This window comes from Somniosus microcephalus, chromosome 4 (assembly GCF_052327205.1).
Source record: "Somniosus microcephalus isolate GS21.2 chromosome 4, FLI_Smic_1.0, whole genome shotgun sequence".
NCBI lineage: Eukaryota > Metazoa > Chordata > Chondrichthyes > Squaliformes > Somniosidae > Somniosus > Somniosus microcephalus.
In genome coordinates, this window is record NC_140990.1 from 54,664,756 (window position 1) to 54,685,587 (window position 20,832).

Genomic DNA, 20,832 nt, shown 5'->3' on the forward strand with positions numbered 1-20,832 from the left:
AAATAAATCAGCTTTGTTTCAAACACACAGTGTGTCGAGTCCTTCATTTCTCCAAGCAAACAGGAGACTAATTGATGTCCTGTTACCGACTGCTACATTTTTGGGCCTTTTCTCCTTTCTATCTCTAGATTATTTCACTTCTCATACCTTCGGTTACTCTCATGGACAAGTCCCAGCTCCCCATACATTCCAGAGTGCCTCTCCTAGCCTTGGTATCCAGGGAAGGTATCGGTAACACGCCCGGGATCACTAAACACAAAACCCAGTCTGTTAATCACTTTCAGCGACTGGACTTAGCGTGTGCCCCACAGCATCTCTCTCACCTTCGATGTGTGAATAGAGAATCACGCCTGCAAACCTGGTTTTCAATTTAAATGCACTCAGTAAATGTATTGAACAAGAGATGAACAAGTAAACAGATCAGGGCCCAATCCTCCAGCTCTATATTGTAGGCCGATGAGACTCTGTTAAGGTGCCATGTGCTGCTGGACCGCTCTGCATTGTGCCTGTAATGGAAAATGACTGAAGATTTGTCCCAGTGTAACCTTTGCTGTCATGAAATGAGTGTGTCTTTGAATGAGCCTCACGTCCTTGCTCATGTCAGCTGCAATTGTGTAGAAAGGGGATGTGTAAAGAGATGGTCTGTGTATGGAGATGTGAAAGAAGGAAACGGTGTGTGTGTGTGATAGTGACACAGCCTTGTGGTCACAGTCAGAACAATGACAGATATCCTTGTGGTTATGGTTTGGGCAGGGTCAGATCAATAATGTAGTAAACAAGTTAAATATAAATATCACCAGTGTAGTCGCAGCTTGTTAGAACAGACCTGGGGAGAAGCGAGCTCTGAATCCACTGTATTATCCCTGTTCTCCGGGTCGGGTAACTGTACTCTGTCTGTATCTTTGCAGTGCTGTTAATAAAGTCAGTGAAAGACAATCTGTTGCTGTGAGCTTGATCATCTGGTGTCTGAAACCACAAGACTCAAATTTTAAAGTCAACAAGATGAACACCAAACACATCACTGCCCAATACTCCAGCTCTATATTCACAGGAGAAAGTCTGTTATCACACTCCTCGAGTGGACAGAATAAAGAAAGATCCCAACTCAAAGAACCTCCAGAATCATTTGTAAATACGAGGGAGTGGTTGGAGAGTTGGGGTGAGGGGGATTGGAGAGTAGGGGTGAAAGAGGAGTTGGAGTGAGGGGTGTTGGAGAGTAGGGGTGAAAGAGGAGTTGGGGTGAGGGGGGTTGGAGAGTAGGGGTGAAAGAGGAGTTGGGGTGAGGGGGGTTGGAGAGTAGGTGTGAAAGAGGAGTTGGGGTGAGGGGGTTTGGAGAGTAGGGGTGAAAGAGGAGTTGGGGTGAGGGGGGTTGGAGAGTAGGGGTGAAAGAGGAGTTGGGGTGAGGGGGTTGCAGAGTAGGGGTGAAAGAGGAGTTGGGGTGAGGGGGTTGCAGAGTAGGGATGAAAGAGGAGTTGGGGTGAGGGGGGTTGGAGAGTAGGGGTGAAAGAGGAGTTGGGGTGAGGGGGCTGGGGAGTAGAGTTGAAAGGAGTTGGGGTGAGGGGGGTTGGAGAGTAGGGGGTGAAAGAGGAGTTGGGGTGAGGGGGTTGGAGAGTAGGGGTGAAATAGGAGTTGGGGTGAGGGGGGTTGGAGAGTAGGGGTGAAAGAGTAGTTGGAGTGAGGGGGGTTGGAGAGTAGGGGTGAAAGAGGAGTTGGGTGAGGGGGTTGGAGAGTAGGGGTGAAAGAGGAGTTGGGGTGAGGGGGGTTGGAGAGTAGGGGTGAAAGAGGAGTTGGGGTGAGGGGGGTTGGAGAGTAGGGGTGAAAGAGGAGTTGGGGTGAGGGGGGTTGGAGAGTAGGGGTGAAAGAGGAGTTGGGGTGAGGGGGTTGCAGAGTAGGGGTGAAAGAGGAGTTGGGGTGAGGGGGGTTGGAGAGTAGGGGTGAAAGAGGAGTTGGGGTGAGGGGGCTGGGGAGTAGAGTTGAAAGGAGTTGGGGTGAGGGGGGTTGGAGAGTAGGGGGTGAAAGAGGAGTTGGGGTGAGGGGGTTGCAGAGTAGGGGTGAAAGAGGAGTTGGGGAGAGGGGTTGGAGAGTAGGGGTGAAAGAGGAGTTGGGGTGAGGGGGGTTGGAGAGTAGGGGTGAAAGAGGAGTTGGGGTGAGGGGGGTTGGAGAGTAGGGGTGAAAGAGGAGTTGGGGTGAGGGGGTTGGAGAGTAGGGGTGAAAGAGGAGTTGGGGTGAGGGGGGTTGGAGAGTAGGGGTGAAAGAGGAGTTGGGTGAGGGAGTTGGAGAGTGGGGTGAAAGAGGAGTTGGGGTGAGGGGGTTGCAGAGTAGGGGTGAAAGAGGAGTTGGGGAGGGGGGTTGGAGAGTAGGGGTGAAAGAGGAGTTGGGGAGGGGGGTTGGAGAGTAGGGGTGAAAGAGGAGTTGGGGTGAGGGGGTTGCAGAGTAGGGGTGAAAGAGGAGTTGGGGAGAGGGGTTGGAGAGTAGGGGTGAAAGAGGAGTTGGGGTGAGGGGGTTGGAGAGTAGGGGTGAAAGAGGAGTTGGGTGAGGGAGTTGGAGAGTAGGGGTGAACGAGGAGTTGGGGTGAGGGGGGTTGGAGAGTAGGGGTGAAAGAGGAGTTGGGGTGAGGGGGTTGCAGAGTAGGGGTGAAAGAGGAGTTGGGGAGAGGGGTTGGAGAGTAGGGGTGAAAGAGGAGTTGGGGTGAGGGGGTTGGGAATTCGGGGTGAAAGAGGAGTTGGGGTGAGGGGGTTGGAGTGTAGGGGTGAAAGAGGAGTTGGGGTGAGGGAGTTGGAGAGTAGGGGTGAAAGAGAAGTTGGGGTGAGGGGGGTTGGAGAGTAGGGGTGAAAGAGGAGTTGAGGTGAGGGGGGTTGGAGAGTTGGGGTGAGTGGGTTGGAGAGTAGGGGTGAAAGAGGAGTTGGGGTGAGGGGGTTGGAGAGTAGGGGTGAAAGAGGAGTTGGGGTGAGGGGTTGGAGAGTAGGGGTGAAAGAGGAGTTGGGGTGAGGGGTTGGAGAGTAGGGGTGAAAGAGGAGTTGGGGTGAGGGGGGTTGGAGAGTAGGGGTGAAAGAGGAGTTGGGGTGAGGCGGGTTGGAGAGTAGGGGTGAAAGAGGATTTGGGGTGAGGGGGGTTGGAGAGTAGGGGTGAAAGAGGAGTTGGGGTGAGGCGGGTTGGAGAGTAGGGGTGAAAGAGGATTTGGGGTGAGGGGGGTTGGAGAGTAGGGTGAAAGAGGAGTTGGGGTGAGGGGGTTGGAGAGTAGGGGTGAAAGAGGAGTTGGGGTGAGGGGGGTTGGAGAGTAGGGGTGAAAGAGGAGTTGGGGTGAGGGGGGTTGGAGAGGAGGGGGGTTGGAGAGTAGGGGTGAAAGAGGAGTTGGGGTGAGGGGGTTGGAGAGTAGGGGTGAAAGAGGAGTTGGGGTGAGGGGGTTGGAGAGTAGGGGTGAAAGAGGAGTTGGGGTGAGGGGGGTTGGAGAGTAGGGGTGAAAGAGGAGTTGGGGTGAGGGGGGTTGGAGAGTAGGGGTGAAAAAGGAGTTGGGGTGAGGGGGTTGGAGAGTAGGGGTGAAAGAGGAGTTGGGGTGAGGGGGATTGGAGAGTAGGGGTGAAAGAGGAGTTGGGGTGAGGGGGTTAGAGAGTACGGGTGAAAGAGGAGTTGGGGTGAGGGGGGTTGGAGAGTGGGGGTGAAAGAGGAGTTGGGGTGAGCAGGGTTGGAGAGTAGGGGTGAAAGAGGAGTCGGGGTGAGGGCGGTTGGAGAGTAGGGGTGAAAGAGGAGTTGGGGTGAGGGGGGTTGGAGAGTAGGGGTGAAAGAGGAGTTGGGGTGAGGGGGTTGGAGAGTAGGGGTGAAAGAGGAGTTGGGGTGAGGGGGTTGGAGAGTTGGGGTGAAAGAGGAGTTGGGGTGAGGGGTGTTGGTGAGTAGGGGTGAAAGAGGAGTTGGGGTGAGGGGGTTGGAGTGTAGGGGTGAAAGAGGAGTTGGGGTGAGGGAGTTGGAGAGTAGGGGTGAAAGAGAAGTTGGGGTGAGGGGGTTGGAGAGTCGGGGTGAAAGAGGAGTTGGGGTGAGGGGGGTTGGTGAGTAGGGGTGAAAGAGGAGTTGGGGTGAGGGGGTTGGAGTGTAGGAGTGAAAGAGGAGTTGGGGTGAGGGAGTTGGAGAGTAGGGGTGAAAGAGAAGTTGGGGTGAGGGGGGTTGGAGAGTAGGGGTGAAAGAGGAGTTGAGGTGAGGGGGTTGTAGAGTCGGGGTGAAAGAGGAGTTGGGGTGAGGGGGTTGGAGAGTAGGGGTGAAAGAGGAGTTGGGGTGAGGGGGTTGGAGAGTAGGGGTGAAAGAGGAGTTGAGGTGAGGGGGTTTGGAGAGTAGGGGTGAAAGAGGAGTTGGGGTGAGGGGTGTTGGAAAGTAGGGGTGAAAGAGGAGTTGAGGTGAGGAGGGTTGGAGAGTGGGGGTGAAAGAGGAGTTGAGGTGAGGGGGGTTGGAGAGTAGGGGTGAAAGAGGAGTTGGGGTGAGGGGGGTTAGAGAGTAGGGGTGAAAGAGGAGTTGGGGTGAGGAGGGTTGGCGAGTGGGGGTGAAAGAGGAGTTGGGGTGAGGGGGTTGGAGAGTAGGGGTGAAAGAGGAGTTGGGGTGAGGGGGGTTAGAGAGTAGGGGTGAAAGAGGAGTTGGGGTGAGGAGGGTTGGCGAGTGGGGGTGAAAGAGGAGTTGGGGTGAGGGGGTTGGAGAGTAGGGGTGAAAGAGGAGTTGGGGTGAGGGGGGTTGGAGAGTAGGGGTGAAAGAGGAGTTGGGGTGAAGGGGGTTGGAGAGTAGGGGTGAAAGAGGAGTTGGGGTGAGGGGCGTTGGAGAGTAGGGGTGAAAGAGGAGTTGGTGTGAGGGGGTCGGAGAGTAGGAGTGAAAGAGGAGTTGGGGTGAGGGGGGTTGGAGAGTAGGGGTGAAAGAGGAGTTGGGGTGAGGGGGGTTGGAGAGTAGGGGTGAAAGAGGAGTTGTGGTGAAGGGGGGGTTGGAGAGTAGGGGTGAAAGAGGAGTTGGGGTGAGGGGGTTTGAGAGTAGGGGTGAAAGAGGAGTTGGGGTGAGGGGGGTTGGAGAGGGGGTGAAAGAGGAGTTGGGGTGAGGGGGTTTGGAGAGTAGGGGTGAAAGAGGAGTTGGGGTGAGGGGGGTTGGAGAGTAGGGGTGAAAGAGGAGTTGGGGTGAGGGGGGTTGGAGAGTAGGGGTGAAAGAGGAGTTGGGGTGAGGGGGATTGGAGAGTAGGGGTGAAAGGAGTTGGGGTGAGGGGGTTTGGAGAGTAGGGGTGAAAGAGGAGTTGGGCTGAGGGGGGCTGGAGAGTAGGGGTGAAAGAGGAGTTGGGGTGAAGAGTAGGGGTGAAAGAGGAGTTGGGGTGAGGGGGGTTGGAAAGTAGGAGTGAAAGGAGTTTGGGTGAGGGGGGTTGGAGAGTAGGGGTGAAAGAGGAGCTGGGGTGAGGGGGGTTGGAGAGTAGGGGTGAAAGAGGAGTTGGGGTGGGGGGGTTGGAGAGTAGGGGTGAAAGAGGAGTTGGGGTGAGGGGGGCTGGAGAGTAGGGGTGAAAGAGGAGTTGGGGTGAGGGGGGCTGGAGAGTCGGGGTGAAAGAGGAGTTGGGGTGAGGGGGGTTGGAGAGTAGGGGTGAAAGAGGAGTTGGGGTGAGGGGGGTTGGAGTGTCGGGGTGAAAGAGGAGTTGGGGTGAGGGGGGTTGGAGAGTAGGGGTGAAAGAGGAGTTGGGGTGAGGGAGTTGGGGAGTAGGGGTGAATGAGGAGTTGGGGTGAGGGGGATTGGAGAGTAGGGGTGAAAGAGGAGTTGGGGTGAGGGGGTTGCAGAGTAGGGGTGAAAGAGGAGTTGGGGAGAGGGGTTGGAGAGTAGGGGTGAAAGAGGAGTTGGGGAGGGGGGTTGGAGAGTAGGGGTGAAAGGAGTTGGGGTGAGGGGGGTTGGAGAGTAGGGGTGAAAGAGGAGTTGGGTGAGGAAGTTGGAGAGTAGGGGTGAAAGAGGAGTTGGGGTGAGGGGGTTGCAGAGTAGGGGTGAAAGAGGAGTTGGGGAGAGGGGTTGGAGAGTAGGGGTGAAAGAGGAGTTGGGGTGAGGGGGTTGGAGAGTAGGGGTGAAAGAGGAGTTGGGTGAGGGAGTTGGAGAGTAGGGGTGAACGAGGAGTTGGGGTGAGGGGGGTTGGAGAGTAGGGGTGAAAGAGGAGTTGGGGTGAGGGGGTTGCAGAGTAGGGGTGAAAGAGGAGTTGGGGAGAGGGGTTGGAGAGTAGGGGTGAAAGAGGAGTTGGGGTGAGGGGGTTGGGAATTCGGGGTGAAAGAGGAGTTGGGGTGAGGGGGTTGGAGTGTAGGGGTGAAAGAGGAGTTGGGGTGAGGGAGTTGGAGAGTAGGGGTGAAAGAGAAGTTGGGGTGAGGGGGGTTGGAGAGTAGGGGTGAAAGAGGAGTTGAGGTGAGGGGGGTTGGAGAGTTGGGGTGAGTGGGTTGGAGAGTAGGGGTGAAAGAGGAGTTGGGGTGAGGGGGTTGGAGAGTAGGGGTGAAAGAGGAGTTGGGGTGAGGGGTTGGAGAGTAGGGGTGAAAGAGGAGTTGGGGTGAGGGGTTGGAGAGTAGGGGTGAAAGAGGAGTTGGGGTGAGGGGGGTTGGAGAGTAGGGGTGAAAGAGGAGTTGGGGTGAGGCGGGTTGGAGAGTAGGGGTGAAAGAGGATTTGGGGTGAGGGGGGTTGGAGAGTAGGGGTGAAAGAGGAGTTGGGGTGAGGCGGGTTGGAGAGTAGGGGTGAAAGAGGATTTGGGGTGAGGGGGGTTGGAGAGTAGGGTGAAAGAGGAGTTGGGGTGAGGGGGTTGGAGAGTAGGGGTGAAAGAGGAGTTGGGGTGAGGGGGGTTGGAGAGTAGGGGTGAAAGAGGAGTTGGGGTGAGGGGGGTTGGAGAGGAGGGGGGTTGGAGAGTAGGGGTGAAAGAGGAGTTGGGGTGAGGGGGTTGGAGAGTAGGGGTGAAAGAGGAGTTGGGGTGAGGGGGTTGGAGAGTAGGGGTGAAAGAGGAGTTGGGGTGAGGGGGGTTGGAGAGTAGGGGTGAAAGAGGAGTTGGGGTGAGGGGGGTTGGAGAGTAGGGGTGAAAAAGGAGTTGGGGTGAGGGGGTTGGAGAGTAGGGGTGAAAGAGGAGTTGGGGTGAGGGGGATTGGAGAGTAGGGGTGAAAGAGGAGTTGGGGTGAGGGGGTTAGAGAGTACGGGTGAAAGAGGAGTTGGGGTGAGGGGGGGTTGGAGAGTGGGGGTGAAAGAGGAGTTGGGGTGAGCAGGGTTGGAGAGTAGGGGTGAAAGAGGAGTCGGGGTGAGGGCGGTTGGAGAGTAGGGGTGAAAGAGGAGTTGGGGTGAGGGGGGTTGGAGAGTAGGGGTGAAAGAGGAGTTGGGGTGAGGGGGTTGGAGAGTAGGGGTGAAAGAGGAGTTGGGGTGAGGGGGTTGGAGAGTCGGGGTGAAAGAGGAGTTGGGGTGAGGGGTGTTGGTGAGTAGGGGTGATAGAGGAGTTGGGGTGAGGGGGTTGGAGTGTAGGGGTGAAAGAGGAGTTGGGGTGAGGGAGTTGGAGAGTAGGGGTGAAAGAGAAGTTGGGGTGAGGGGGTTGGAGAGTCGGGGTGAAAGAGGAGTTGGGGTGAGGGGGGTTGGTGAGTAGGGGTGAAAGAGGAGTTGGGGTGAGGGGGTTGGAGTGTAGGGGTGAAAGAGGAGTTGGGGTGAGGGAGTTGGAGGGTAGGGGTGAAAGAGAAGTTGGGGTGAGGGGGGTTGGAGAGTAGGGGTGAAAGAGGAGTTGAGGTGAGGGGGTTGTAGAGTCGGGGTGAAAGAGGAGTTGGGGTGAGGGGGTTGGAGAGTAGGGGTGAAAGAGGAGTTGGGGTGAGGGGGTTGGAGAGTAGGGGTGAAAGAGGAGTTGAGGTGAGGGGGTTTGGAGAGTAGGGGTGAAAGAGGAGTTGGGGTGAGGGGTGTTGGAAAGTAGGGGTGAAAGAGGAGTTGAGGTGAGGAGGGTTGGAGAGTGGGGGTGAAAGAGGAGTTGAGGTGAGGGGGTTGGAGAGTAGGGGTGAAAGAGGAGTTGGGGTGAGGGGGGTTAGAGAGTAGGGGTGAAAGAGGAGTTGGGGTGAGGAGGGTTGGCGAGTGGGGGTGAAAGAGGAGTTGGGGTGAGGGGGTTGGAGAGTAGGGGTGAAAGAGGAGTTGGGGTGAGGGGGGTTAGAGAGTAGGGGTGAAAGAGGAGTTGGGGTGAGGAGGGTTGGCGAGTGGGGGTGAAAGAGGAGTTGGGGTGAGGGGGTTGGAGAGTAGGGGTGAAAGAGGAGTTGGGGTGAGGGGGGTTGGAGAGTAGGGGTGAAAGAGGAGTTGGGGTGAAGGGGGTTGGAGAGTAGGGGTGAAAGAGGAGTTGGGGTGAGGGGCGTTGGAGAGTAGGGGTGAAAGAGGAGTTGGTGTGAGGGGGTCGGAGAGTAGGAGTGAAAGAGGAGTTGGGGTGAGGGGGGTTGGAGAGTAGGGGTGAAAGAGGAGTTGGGGTGAGGGGGGTTGGAGAGTAGGGGTGAAAGAGGAGTTGTGGTGAAGGGGGGGTTGGAGAGTAGGGGTGAAAGAGGAGTTGGGGTGAGGGGGTTTGAGAGTAGGGTTGAAAGAGGAGTTGGGGTGAGGGGGGTTGGAGAGGGGGTGAAAGAGGAGTTGGGGTGAGGGGGTTTGGAGAGTAGGGGTGAAAGAGGAGTTGGGGTGAGGGGGGTTGGAGAGTAGGGGTGAAAGAGGAGTTGGGGTGAGGGGGGTTGGAGAGTAGGGGTGAAAGAGGAGTTGGGGTGAGGGGGATTGGAGAGTAGGGGTGAAAGGAGTTGGGGTGAGGGGGTTTGGAGAGTAGGGGTGAAAGAGGAGTTGGGCTGAGGGGGGCTGGAGAGTAGGGGTGAAAGAGGAGTTGGGGTGAAGAGTAGGGGTGAAAGAGGAGTTGGGGTGAGGGGGGTTGGAAAGTAGGAGTGAAAGGAGTTTGGGTGAGGGGGGTTGGAGAGTAGGGGTGAAAGAGGAGTTGGGGTGAGGGGGGTTGGAGAGTAGGGGTGAAAGAGGAGTTGGGGTGGGGGGGTTGGAGAGTAGGGGTGAAAGAGGAGTTGGGGTGAGGGGGGCTGGAGAGTAGGGGTGAAAGAGGAGTTGGGGTGAGGGGGGCTGGAGAGTCGGGGTGAAAGAGGAGTTGGGGTGAGGGGGGTTGGAGAGTAGGGGTGAAAGAGGAGTTGGGGTGAGGGGGGTTGGAGTGTCGGGGTGAAAGAGGAGTTGGGGTGAGGGGGGTTGGAGAGTAGGGGTGAAAGAGGAGTTGGGGTGAGGGAGTTGGGGAGTAGGGGTGAATGAGGAGTTGGGGTGAGGGGGATTGGAGAGTAGGGGTGAAAGAGGAGTTGGGGTGAGGGTGTTGGAGAGTAGGGGTGAAAGAGGCATTGGGGTGAGGGGGGTTGGAGAGTATGGGTGAAAGAGGAGTTGGGGTGAGGGGGGTTGGAGAGTGTAGTGTATGTACCTTTAAGAGGAACTATGTTTTTGAAGTCCTTGTATACTGTAGTACCAGTAGTGACCACTCGGGTATATAAGCCTGTGTAGCGTCTTGTGTTGTTAGTTCACCTCCAGACTTTGTTCAGTAAACACTTGTTAAATCAACTCCTGCATTCCGTGTCTCCATTAACACACGGATCTAACAGTGGCGACGAGTTAGAAATGAACTTACCTGCAATTCGGCAGCACCACAAGGGGATCGAATCCTCAGACGAAGGTCGAAGCCAGAAGCAAGAAAAATAAATAAATAAATAACTCGAAGAAACTCGAAAACGAGGGCCAGGCTTGGTCTCCAGTCTGTGGTTTCCCCAGCTAAACGGGCTGGTGGCAGGTAGTGCACTGATCCTTCCTGGGCTGCGGCGGGCTAGAGCTCGGTCGGGTGGCTCTGCAACGGGGCCGGGCAGCAAGTCGGGAAGCAGAAGCAAAGAGAGAGGGTGGAGCACTCAGGGCGCGGCCGGTGGTGCAAAGCAGGTCGGCATTCGGACCGAGCAGAGGGAGGGGAAAGTCCCAGAGGTTCCACTCCACGACGGGAACGGTTCTCCAAGTAACGGAGAAACCATTGAAGCGATATATAAAATAAATAGAAATACCGCGAAAAGCTGCAGGTCGCAACGGGAACCGCGGAGAACAGCGTTGGCAGCAGCGGCAGCGGCGGGAAAGCGCGGGAGGCGCCATCTTACCTCGGCGGGGAAGAAAGAAAAGCGCGGGAAGTGCCATTTTAGATTTTCAAGATGCCGAAGACTGGCAATATTCCTGCTTTCGATCGTGATATAGAAGATTGGACCACATATGTGGAAAGAGTGGAGGTATATTGCAAGGCGAATGAAGTAGCGGATGATAAAAAGGCATCGGTACTTCTAAATCTGATGGGCGCAAGGACATACGGGCTGTTACGAAACTTGATCACTCCAGCCAAACCGATGGACAAGAATTTTAAGGAGATTGTTGATACCTTACAGGAGCACTTAAACCCAACACTGCTGCTGATAGCGGAACGATTCAAATTCTTCAGGAGGAATCAGCACAAGAATGAAAGTAACGCTGATTACCTCACCGAATTAAGAAAGCTGTCAAAGCACTGCCAATTCGGGGCAGGACTGGCAGATTCTCTACGAGACAAATTCGTCTGCGGTCTCCTAAGCGAAGGAACACAGAAAACACTACTTTCTGAGAAAGATTTGACACTGGACAAGGCTTTCAGTGTGGCTGTATCATACGAAGCAGCAGCAAGAGGAGCTGCAGAGATACAGCAAAAGCCACAGGACTTCGGCACCCATGAAATGACACGGGGTTTCGAGAGATGTTATCGCTGCGGCAGATCCACCCATGACCAGAAGGACTGCTGGTTCAAGGACAAAGCATGCAGGCAATGCGGAAAGATGGGACACATTGCACGTGTATGCAGATCTGGAAAGAAATCCGCTGACAGTAAAAAGGTCAATAAGGAAAAGTACAGAAAGGTACAAATGATGACGGACAGTAGCTCTGAAGACCAGAAGAGCGATAGCGACTCCGGAAACAAGAGACTAAGCTGTCTCAAATTACATAATGTAATTGCCAAAGAAGATTACCAGACCATTTGGGTTACCCTCACGATTGCAGGGTCCCCAGTCAAAATGGAGCTAGATACAGGATCAGCTCTGACCGTCATGAGTCGATGGGATTACGAGCGGCTATTTCCGCATATACCTTTGAAAGACACATCCATTGTCTTGAAGGCATATACGGGGCAGAAAGTATACCCCAGAGGGAAAATAAGGGTGCCTGTTGTATACAACAGCAAGGAAATACAGAAGTTGTATTTATACGTTCTGCAAGATGGTGGTCCACCGTTGTTGGGATGTGAATGGATCAGAAAGATACGTTTAGACTGGCACTCCATTCAGGCACTGACGGTGACCAGTAAGAAAAAAAACGATGATGACGTCATACCTGGACGATTAAAAGAAATCTTAGCTAACGCCAAAGAAGTGTTTCAACAGGAACTAGGAACCCTGAAAGGCGCCACCACCTCAATAGAAGTGGAAGATGCGGCAATTCCCAAGTTTTTTAAGGCAAGGCCGGTGCCATACGCAATTCGTCCAGCCGTCGAGGCAGAGCTGGAGAATTTGGAAAAAGCAGGCGTGTTATCCAAGGTAGATTGGAGCGAGTGGGCAACACCCATTGTCCCGGTCATGAAGAAAACGTTGAATAATGATAAATCTGAAGAACAGAGAAAAGTTCGCATCTGTGGGGACTTCAAGGTGACTGTAAACCCGGTTCTTCACACGGTACAGTATCCTCTTCCGAGGATAGAAGATATTTTCGCCTCACTATCTGGAGGGAAACGTTTCACCAAAATTGACTTAGCACAGGCATGTCTACAGATGGAGGTTGAGGAGGCCTCTAAAAAGTATCTCACGATAAACACACACAAAGGCCTGTACCAGTACAATCGACTGGTTTTCGGAGTGGCATCAGCTCCGGCTATCTGGCAAAGAGCTATGGAGCAAGTCCTGCAAGGGATTCCGGGGACTCAATGCTACCTAGACGACATCCTTGTAACAGGAGAAAACGACAACGAGCACCTTGCCAACTTGGAGCAGTTGCTCACGAGGCTGAGAGAACGGGGCCTACGAGCAAATCGCCCCAAATGCGAATTTTTCCAGAAACAAATATCATATTGTGGCCATGTCATTAACGAAGAAGGGTTGCATAAGTCACCTGAAAAAATTGAAGCGGTCGTAAAGGCCCCAGCGCCTGAAAATGTCTCACAATTAAGGTCGTTCCTGGGATTAGTGAATTACTATCATAAATTTTTACCAAACTTGTCGACGGATCTGCACCTGCTTAATGCACTGCTACAAACGGGAGTAGTTTGGAAATGGAGCGAAGACTGTAAACGTGCCTTCCATAAATGCAAAGGCTTGATCGCGTCCAGGGAAGTGTTGGCTCATTACAACCCATCACTGCCAATCAGACTGGCATGCGATGCATCCCCTTACGGCGTGGGAGCGGTATTATCGCATAGATTCCCCGATGGCTCGGAGCGGCCGATAGCTTTTGCGTCATGCTCATTGAACTCAGCTGAGCATAACTATGCCCAGATCGACAGGGAGGCACTCAGCCTGGTGTGGGGGGTGAAGAAATTCAACCATTACCTACACGGACAAAATTTTACCTTGTTGACTGACCATCAACCTATCGTCTCCATATTCAACCCTAAAAAGGGCGTTCCCATTATGACAGCGCAAAGGCTACAGAGGTGGTCCCTTTTCCTAGGGGCACACCAATATGACATAGAGTACAAAGGAACAAAACAGCATGGGAATGCTGATGGGTTATCGCGCCTACCGTTGCCAACGGTGGAAGAGGCGCCTACAGTGGAGATATTCCACTCGACCATAGTGGAATGTCTACCAGTGACAAATTCTACCATTGAAAAGGAAACGCGAAATGACCCGACTCTCTCACGAGTCTACGATTTAACGGTGACAGGATGGCCAGCACATGGCGAACCACTGTTGCCAGCATTCTTGCAAAGAAGAGAACAGCTGTCAGTGTGCCGAGGAACCTTGATGTGTGGATCCAGAGTGGTGATTCCACCCAAACTCAAGGATAAAGTGCTAAAGGAGCTTCACGAGGGGCATCTGGGTGGAGTGAAAATGAAGAACTTAGCCAGAGCGTTTGTGTGGTGGCCAGGTATCGATGGAGACATCGAAGAAATGACCAAGAGCTGTCTAGGATGCCAGAAGGTCCCAAACGCCCCACCACAAGCCCCTCTACATCCATGGGAGTGGCCCTCATCTCCATGGCAAAGGGTACATATCGACTTTGCTGGTCCATTTATGGACTCAATGTTCTTAATCGCGGTGGATGCACACTCCAAGTGGCCAGAGGTACTAAAGATGTCCTCCACCACCACGGAAAAAACCATCACAGTATTAAGGACCATATTCGCCAGGAATGGGCTGCCTGAACAGATCTGTTCTGATAATGGACTGCAATTTGTATCCGAAGAATTCAGGAAGTTCTTAAAAAACAATGGGGTTAAGCACTACACGTCCGCCCCATACCATCCCGCCACCAATGGATTGGCTGAAAGGTTTGTCCAGACCTTCAAGAAGGCCATAAAGGCCATGGGTAATGAAGACATAAATCTACAACATAAGGTAGATAACTTCTTGTTTGCATACAGGAATGCAACACATGTGGTTACAAACCAAACCCCCGCCATGATGTTTTTCAATAGAAGACTAAGATGCCGGCTGGATTTGGTCAAGCCAAACGTCAGAAGGGACATAGAGAACCGGCAATTTCAAAGCATGAATGAAAGGCCAACTAGAACCTTCCAGATAGGTCAACCAGTTTTGGCCCGGGACTACCGTACCGAGAAATGGCAGCCTGGAACTATTTGCACACGACTAGGACCGCTGATGTATACCGTGGACATTGGAGAAAGCATAATAAGGCGCCATGCTGACCAGATCATAGAGTCATCCGAAAAAGGACAACCTACACCACAACTCTATATGCCTAGTGATGAAGCAGATATACCCATAGTATCTACCTCCGATCCAGTGATACTGGAACCAGATGAACCCGACACTAGCATTGAAGCCGAATCGACCTTGCCAAAAGAACCTACTACACCACCGAGGCGTTATCCGGACCGAGTCAGGGAGCCTCCAGAGAGACTGAATTTGTAATTGATTAACTTCAGCAAATGTGTATATTATTGTTCTTGTAAAAATGTTATTTAATGACTACTTAAAATGTTATGTACTATTTATCTAAAAGGGGAGGAATTGTAGTGTATGTACCTTTAAGAGGAACTATGTTTTTGAAGCCCTTGTATACTGTAGTACCAGTAGTGACCACTCGGGTATATAAGCCTGTGTAGCATCTTGTGTTGTTAGTTCACCTGCAGACTTTGTATAGTAAACACTTGTTAAATCAACTCCTGCATTCCGTGTCTCCATTAACACACGGATCTAAGAGAGTAGGGGTGAAAGAGGAGTTGGGGTGAGGGGGTTGGAGAGTAGGGGTGAAAGGAGTTGGGGTGAGGGGGGTTGGAGAGTAGGGGTGAAAGAGGAGTTGGGGTGAGGGGGTTGGAGAGTAGGGGTGAAAGAGGAGTTGGGGTGAGGGGTGTTGGAGAGTAGGGGTGAAAGAGGAGGTGGGGTGAGGGGGGTTGGAAGATATGTGTGAAAGAGAACTTGGCCTTAAGCTCTGGAATTCCCTCCCTAAAACTCTCTGCCTCTCCCTCTTTCTCTCGTCCTTTAAGATGCTCCTTAAAACCTACCTCTTTGATAAAGCTTTTGGTCATCTTTCCTGCTATCCCCTTCTGTGGCTCGGTGTCAAACATGTTTTCTTTACATTGCTCTTGTTGAGTGCCTTGGGACCTTTTATTACTGTAATGTGCTATAAAAATGTAAGTTGTTGCTGATATCAAATCCACAAATCCACCCCAAATCCACTTACACAGTAATACCAAATCCAGGGACCAATTACAGTGTGACATCAAATCCAGGGTCCACTTATACAAAGACACCAAATCCAGGGACTACTTAAATTGAGACACCAAATCCAGGATTACTTACACTGTGACAAAAACATCCGGGACCACTTACAGTGTGACACCAAATCAAGGGACAATTTACAGTATGACACCAAATCTACGAGGCCACTTATACAATGATACCTAATTGAGTAAACATTTACACTGAGACACCAAATCTAGGATCACTTACACTGTGACAGAAACATCTGGGACCACTTACACTCTGACACCAAATCCAGGGGCCATTAACACTATGACACCAAACCCAGGGACCATTTACACTCTGACACCAAACTCAGACTAGATTTATGATGGGACAACAAACCCAGGGACTATTTGCACTGCGACACTAAATTCAGGGACCACAAGTACAATCCCAGGGTTGGAATCCACATGTACAGTCCCAGGGTTAGAATCCCCATGTACAGTCCCAGGGTTAGAATCCCCATGTACAGTCCCAGGGTTAGAATCCCCATGTACAGTCCCAGGGTTAGAATCTCCACGTACAGTCCCAGGGTTAGAATCCCCATGTACATTCCCAGGGTTAGAATCCCCATGTACAGTCCCAGGGTTAGAATCCCCATGTACAGTCCCAGGGTTAGAATCCCCATGTACAGTCCCAGGGTTAGAATCCCCATGTACAGTCCCAGGGTTAGAATCCCCATGTACAGTCCCAGGGTTAGAATCCCCATGTACAGTCTCAGGGTTAGAATCCCCATGTACAGTCCCAGGGTTAGAATCCCCATGTACAGTCCCAGGATTAGAATCCCCATGTACAGTCCCAGGGTTAGAATCCCCATGTACAGTCCCAGGGTTAGAATCCCCATGTACAGTCCCAGGGTTAGAATCCCCATGTACAGTCCCAGGGTTAGAATCCCCATGTACAGTCCCAGGGTTAGAATCTCCATGTACAGTCCCAGGGTTAGAATCCCCATGTACAGTCCCAGGGTTAGAATCTCCACGTACAGTCCCAGGGTTAGAATCCCCATGTACAGTCCCAGGGTTAGAATCCCCATGCACAGTCCCAGGGTTAGAATCCCCATGTACAGTCCCAGGGTGAGAATCCCCATGTACAGTCCCAGGGCTGGAATCCCCATGTACAGTCCCAGGGTTAGAATCCCCATGTACAGTCCCAGGGTTAGAAACCCCACGTACAGTCCCAGGGTTAGAATCCCCATGTACAGTTCCAGGGTTAGAATCCCCATGTACAGTCCCAGGGTTCGAATCCCCATGTACAGTCCCAGGGTTAGAATCCCCATGTACAGTCCCGGGGTTAGAATCCCCATGTACAGTCCCAGGGTTAGAATCCCCATGTACAGTCCCAGGGTTAGAATCCCCATGTACAATCCCAGGGTTAGAATCACCATGTACAGTCCCAGGGTTAGAATCCCCATGTACAGTCCCAGGGTTAGAATCCCCATGTACAGTCCCAGGGTTGGAATCCCCATGTACAGTCCCAGCTTTAGAATCCCCATGTACAGTCCCAGGGTTAGAATCCCCATGTACAGTCCCGGGGTTAGAATCCCCATGTACAGTCCCAGGGTTAGAATCCCCATGTACAGACCCAGCGTTAGAATCCCCATGTACAGTCCCAGGGTTAGAATCCCCATGTACAGTCCCAGGGTTAGAATCTCCACGTACAGTCCCAGGGATAGAATCCCCATGTACAGTACCAGGGTTAGAATCCCCATGTACAGTCCCAGGGTTAGAATCCCCACGTACAGTCCCAGGGTTAGAATCCCCATGTACAGTCCCAGGGTTAGAATCCCCATGTACAGTCCCAGGGTTAGAATCCCCATGTACAGTCCCAGGTTTAGAATCCCCATGTACAGTCCCAGGGTTAGAATCCCCATGTACAGTCCCAGGGTTGGAATCCCCATGTACAGTCCCAGGGTTAAAATCCCCATGTACAGTCCCAGGGTTAGAATCCCCATGTACAGTCCCAGGGTTAGAATCCCCATGTACAGTCCCAGGGTTAGAATCCCCATGTACAGTCCCAGGGGTAGAATCCCCAGGTACAGTCCCAGGGTTAGAATCCCCAGGTACAGTCCCAGGGTCAGAATCCCCATGTACAGTCCCAGGGTTAGAATCCCCATGTACAGACCCAGGGTTAGAATCCCCATGTACAGTTCCAGGGTTCGAATCCCCATGTACAGTCCCAGGGTTAGAATCCCCATATACAGTCCCAGGGTTAGAAACCCCACGTACAGTCCCAGGGTTAGAATCCCCACGTACAGTCCCAGGGTTAGAATCCCCATGTACAGTCCCAGGGTTCGAATCCCCATGTACAGTCCCAGGGTTAGAATCCCCATGTACAGTCCCGGGGTTAGAATCCCCATGTACAGTCCCAGGGTTAGAATCCCCATGTACAGTCCCAGGGTTAGAATCCCCATGTACAATCCCAGGGTTAGAATCCCCATGTACAGTCCCAGGGTTAGAATCCCCATGTACAGTCCCAGGGTTAGAATCCCCATGTACAGTCCCAGGGTTAGAATCCCCATGTACAGTCCCAGGGTTAGAATCCCCATCTACAGTCCCAGGGTTAGAATCCCCATGTACAGTCCCAGGGTTAGAATCCCCATGTACAGTCCCAGGGTTGGAATCCCCATGTACAGTCCCAGGGTTAGAATCCCCATGTACAGTCCCAGGGTTAGAATCCCCATGTACAGTCCCGGGGTTAGAATCCCCATGTACAGTCCCAGGGTTAGAATCCCCATGTACAGACTCAGCGTTAGAATCCCCATGTACAGTCCCAGGGTTAGAATCCCCAGGTACAGTCCCAGGGTTAGAATCTCCACGTACAATCCCAGGGATAGAATCCCCATGTACAGTACCAGGGTTAGAATCCCCATGTACAGTCCCAGGGTTAGAATCCCCACGTACAGTCCCAGGGTTAGAATCTCCATGTACAGTCCCAGGGTTAGAATCCCCATGTACAGTCCCAGGGTTAGAATCCCCATGTACAGTCCCAGGGTTAGAATCCCCATGCACAGTCCCAGGGTTAGAATCCCCATGTACAGTCCCAGGGTGAGAATCCCCATGTACAGTCCCAGGGCTGGAATCCCCATGTACAGTCCCAGGGTTAGAATCCCCATGTACAGTCCCAGGGTTAGAAACCCCACGTACAGTCCCAGGGTTAGAATCCCCATGTACAGTTCCAGGGTTAGAATCCCCATGTACAGTCCCAGGGTTCGAATCCCCATGTACAGTCCCAGGGTTAGAATCCCCATGTACAGTCCCGGGGTTAGAATCCCCATGTACAGTCCCAGGGTTAGAATCCCCATGTACAGTCCCAGGGTTAGAATCCCCATGTACAATCCCAGGGTTAGAATCACCATGTACAGTCCCAGGGTTAGAATCCCCATGTACAGTCCCAGGGTTAGAATCCCCATGTACAGTCCCAGGGTTGGAATCCCCATGTACAGTCCCAGCTTTAGAATCCCCATGTACAGTCCCAGGGTTAGAATCCCCATGTACAGTCCCGGGGTTAGAATCCCCATGTACAGTCCCAGGGTTAGAATCCCCATGTACAGACCCAGGGTTAGAATCCCCATGTACAGTCCCAGGGTTAGAATCCCCATGTACAGTCCCAGGGTTCGAATCCCCATGTACAGTCCCAGGGTTAGAATCCCCATGTACAGTCCCAGGGTTAGAATCCCCATGTACAGTCCCAGGGTTAGAATCCCCATGTACAGACTCAGCGTTAGAATCCCCATGTACAGTCCCAGGGTTAGAATCCCCAGGTACAGTCCCAGGGTTAGAATCTCCACGTACAATCCCAGGGATAGAATCCCCATGTACAGTACCAGGGTTAGAATCCCCATGTACAGTCCCAGGGTTAGAATCCCCACGTACAGTCCCAGGGTTAGAATCTCCATGTACAGTCCCAGGGTTAGAATCCCCATGTACAGTCCCAGGGTTAGAATCCCCATGTACAGTCCCAGGTTTAGAATCCCCATGTGCAGTCCCAGGGTTAGAATCCCCATGTACAGTCCCAGGGTTGGAATTCCCATGTACAGTCCCAGGGTTAGAATCCCCATGTACAGTCCCAGGGTTGGAATCCCCATGTACAGTCCCAGGGTTGGAATCCCCATGTACAGTCCCAGGGTTAAAATCCCCATGTACAGTCCCAGGGTTAGAATCCCCATGTACAGTCCCAGGGTTAGAATCCCCATGTACAGGCCCAGGGTTAGAATCCCCATGTACAGTCCCAGGGGTAGAATCCCCATGTACAGTCCCAGGGTTAGAATCCCCAGGTACAGTCCCAGGGTCAGAATCCCCATGTACAGTCCCAGGGTTAGAATCCCCATGTACAGTCCCAGGGTTGCAATCCCCATGTACAGTCCCAGGGTTAGAATCCCCATGTACAGTCCCAGGGTTAGAATCCCCATGTACAGTCCCAGGGTTAGAATCCCCATGTACAGACAAAGGGTTAGAGTCCCCATGTATAGTCCCAGGGTTAAAATCCCCATGTACAGTCCCAGGGTTGGAATCCCCATGTACAGTCCCAGGGTTCGAATCCCCATATACAGTCCCAGGGTTAGAATCCCGATGTACAGTCCCAGGGTTGGAATCCCCACGTACAGTCCCAGGGTTAGAATCCCCATGTACAGTCCCAGGGTTAGAATCCCCATGTACAGTCCCAGGGTTAGAATCCCCATGTACAGTATCAGGTTTAGAATCCCCATGTACAGTCCGAGGGTTGGAATCCCCATGTACAGTCCCAGGGTTAGAATCCCCATGTACAGTCCCAGGGTTAGAATCCCCATGTACAGTCCCGGGGTTAGAATCCCCATGTACAGTCCCAGGGTTAGAATCCCCATGTCGAGACCCAGCGTTAGAATCCCCATGTACAGTCCCAGGGTTAGAATCCCCAGGTACAGTCCCAGGGTTAGAATCCCCATGTACAGTCCCAGGGTTAGAATCCCCATGTACAGTCCCAGGGTTAGAATTCCCACGTACGGTCCCAGGGTTGGAATCCATGCGTTGGCAATGAGCTTGGACCCCAGTAAAATCCAGGCCAACGGCAGGCCCACTGTGCCCTCTCTGAACCCGGTTTGCTGCTCCCTCTGTGCCCAGCACTGCCTGCACCCCTGACGCATGGAAGTGGAATTTCAGCCTCAGTGTTACAAGTTTCATCGGTTACAGGCTGGAGAGAGGGCTAGTTCAATCTGACCCAGAGCTGTGTGATTGGTTCAGTCTGTATATCACCGACAGGCCCTTTTAAATTTGAGTGGTCAGGTATTTAAATTCCCGTAAACTCTAATCCCGGATATAAAAGAGGGGAGAGCTGTGTTTAAATCAGAGTCCCCTTGGAGATTCTCTGAGCGAAGGAACTGGTCTGATTGAAATTCGAATCAGAAAAATCAGTGAGAAATTTCCAATTAGCAGATTTTGGCCATAGAGTCAATGATTACAGCACAGAAGGAGGCCATTCGGCCCGTCGAGCCCGTGCCGAAACAGCGTAGCTCATCAGGACGGGGATTGAACCCGTGACATTGGCGTTATTAGCACCATGCTCGAACCATCTGAGCAAACTGACCAACATCAACTCCCACACGGATGGGGAATTCGAGAATAAGGAGGAACCGGTCACGATTTGAAAGGTATTAAAGTATTCGAGGGGCCCTTACATTTGGGATCTTTCTTTATTTTGTCCACTCGAGCAGTTAGATAACAGGCTTCCTCCTGTGAATGTAGAGCTGGATTATTGGGTTGTGATGTGTTTCCTTGTTGATCTTCTGTTAAATACATTTCCTGAGTTAATTTAAATATAAACCAGATTTGCAGGCGTGATGCTCTATTCACACATCGAAGGTGAGAGAGATGCTGTGGGTCACACGCTAAGCCCA

At 52.7% G+C, this 20,832-nt stretch overlaps 1 pseudogene; it reads left to right on the forward strand.

The window, feature by feature from the left end:
- LOC147118922 (uncharacterized) overlaps positions 1 to 20,832 on the forward strand; it is a 155,419-nt pseudogene that overhangs the window by 44,005 nt on the left and 90,582 nt on the right.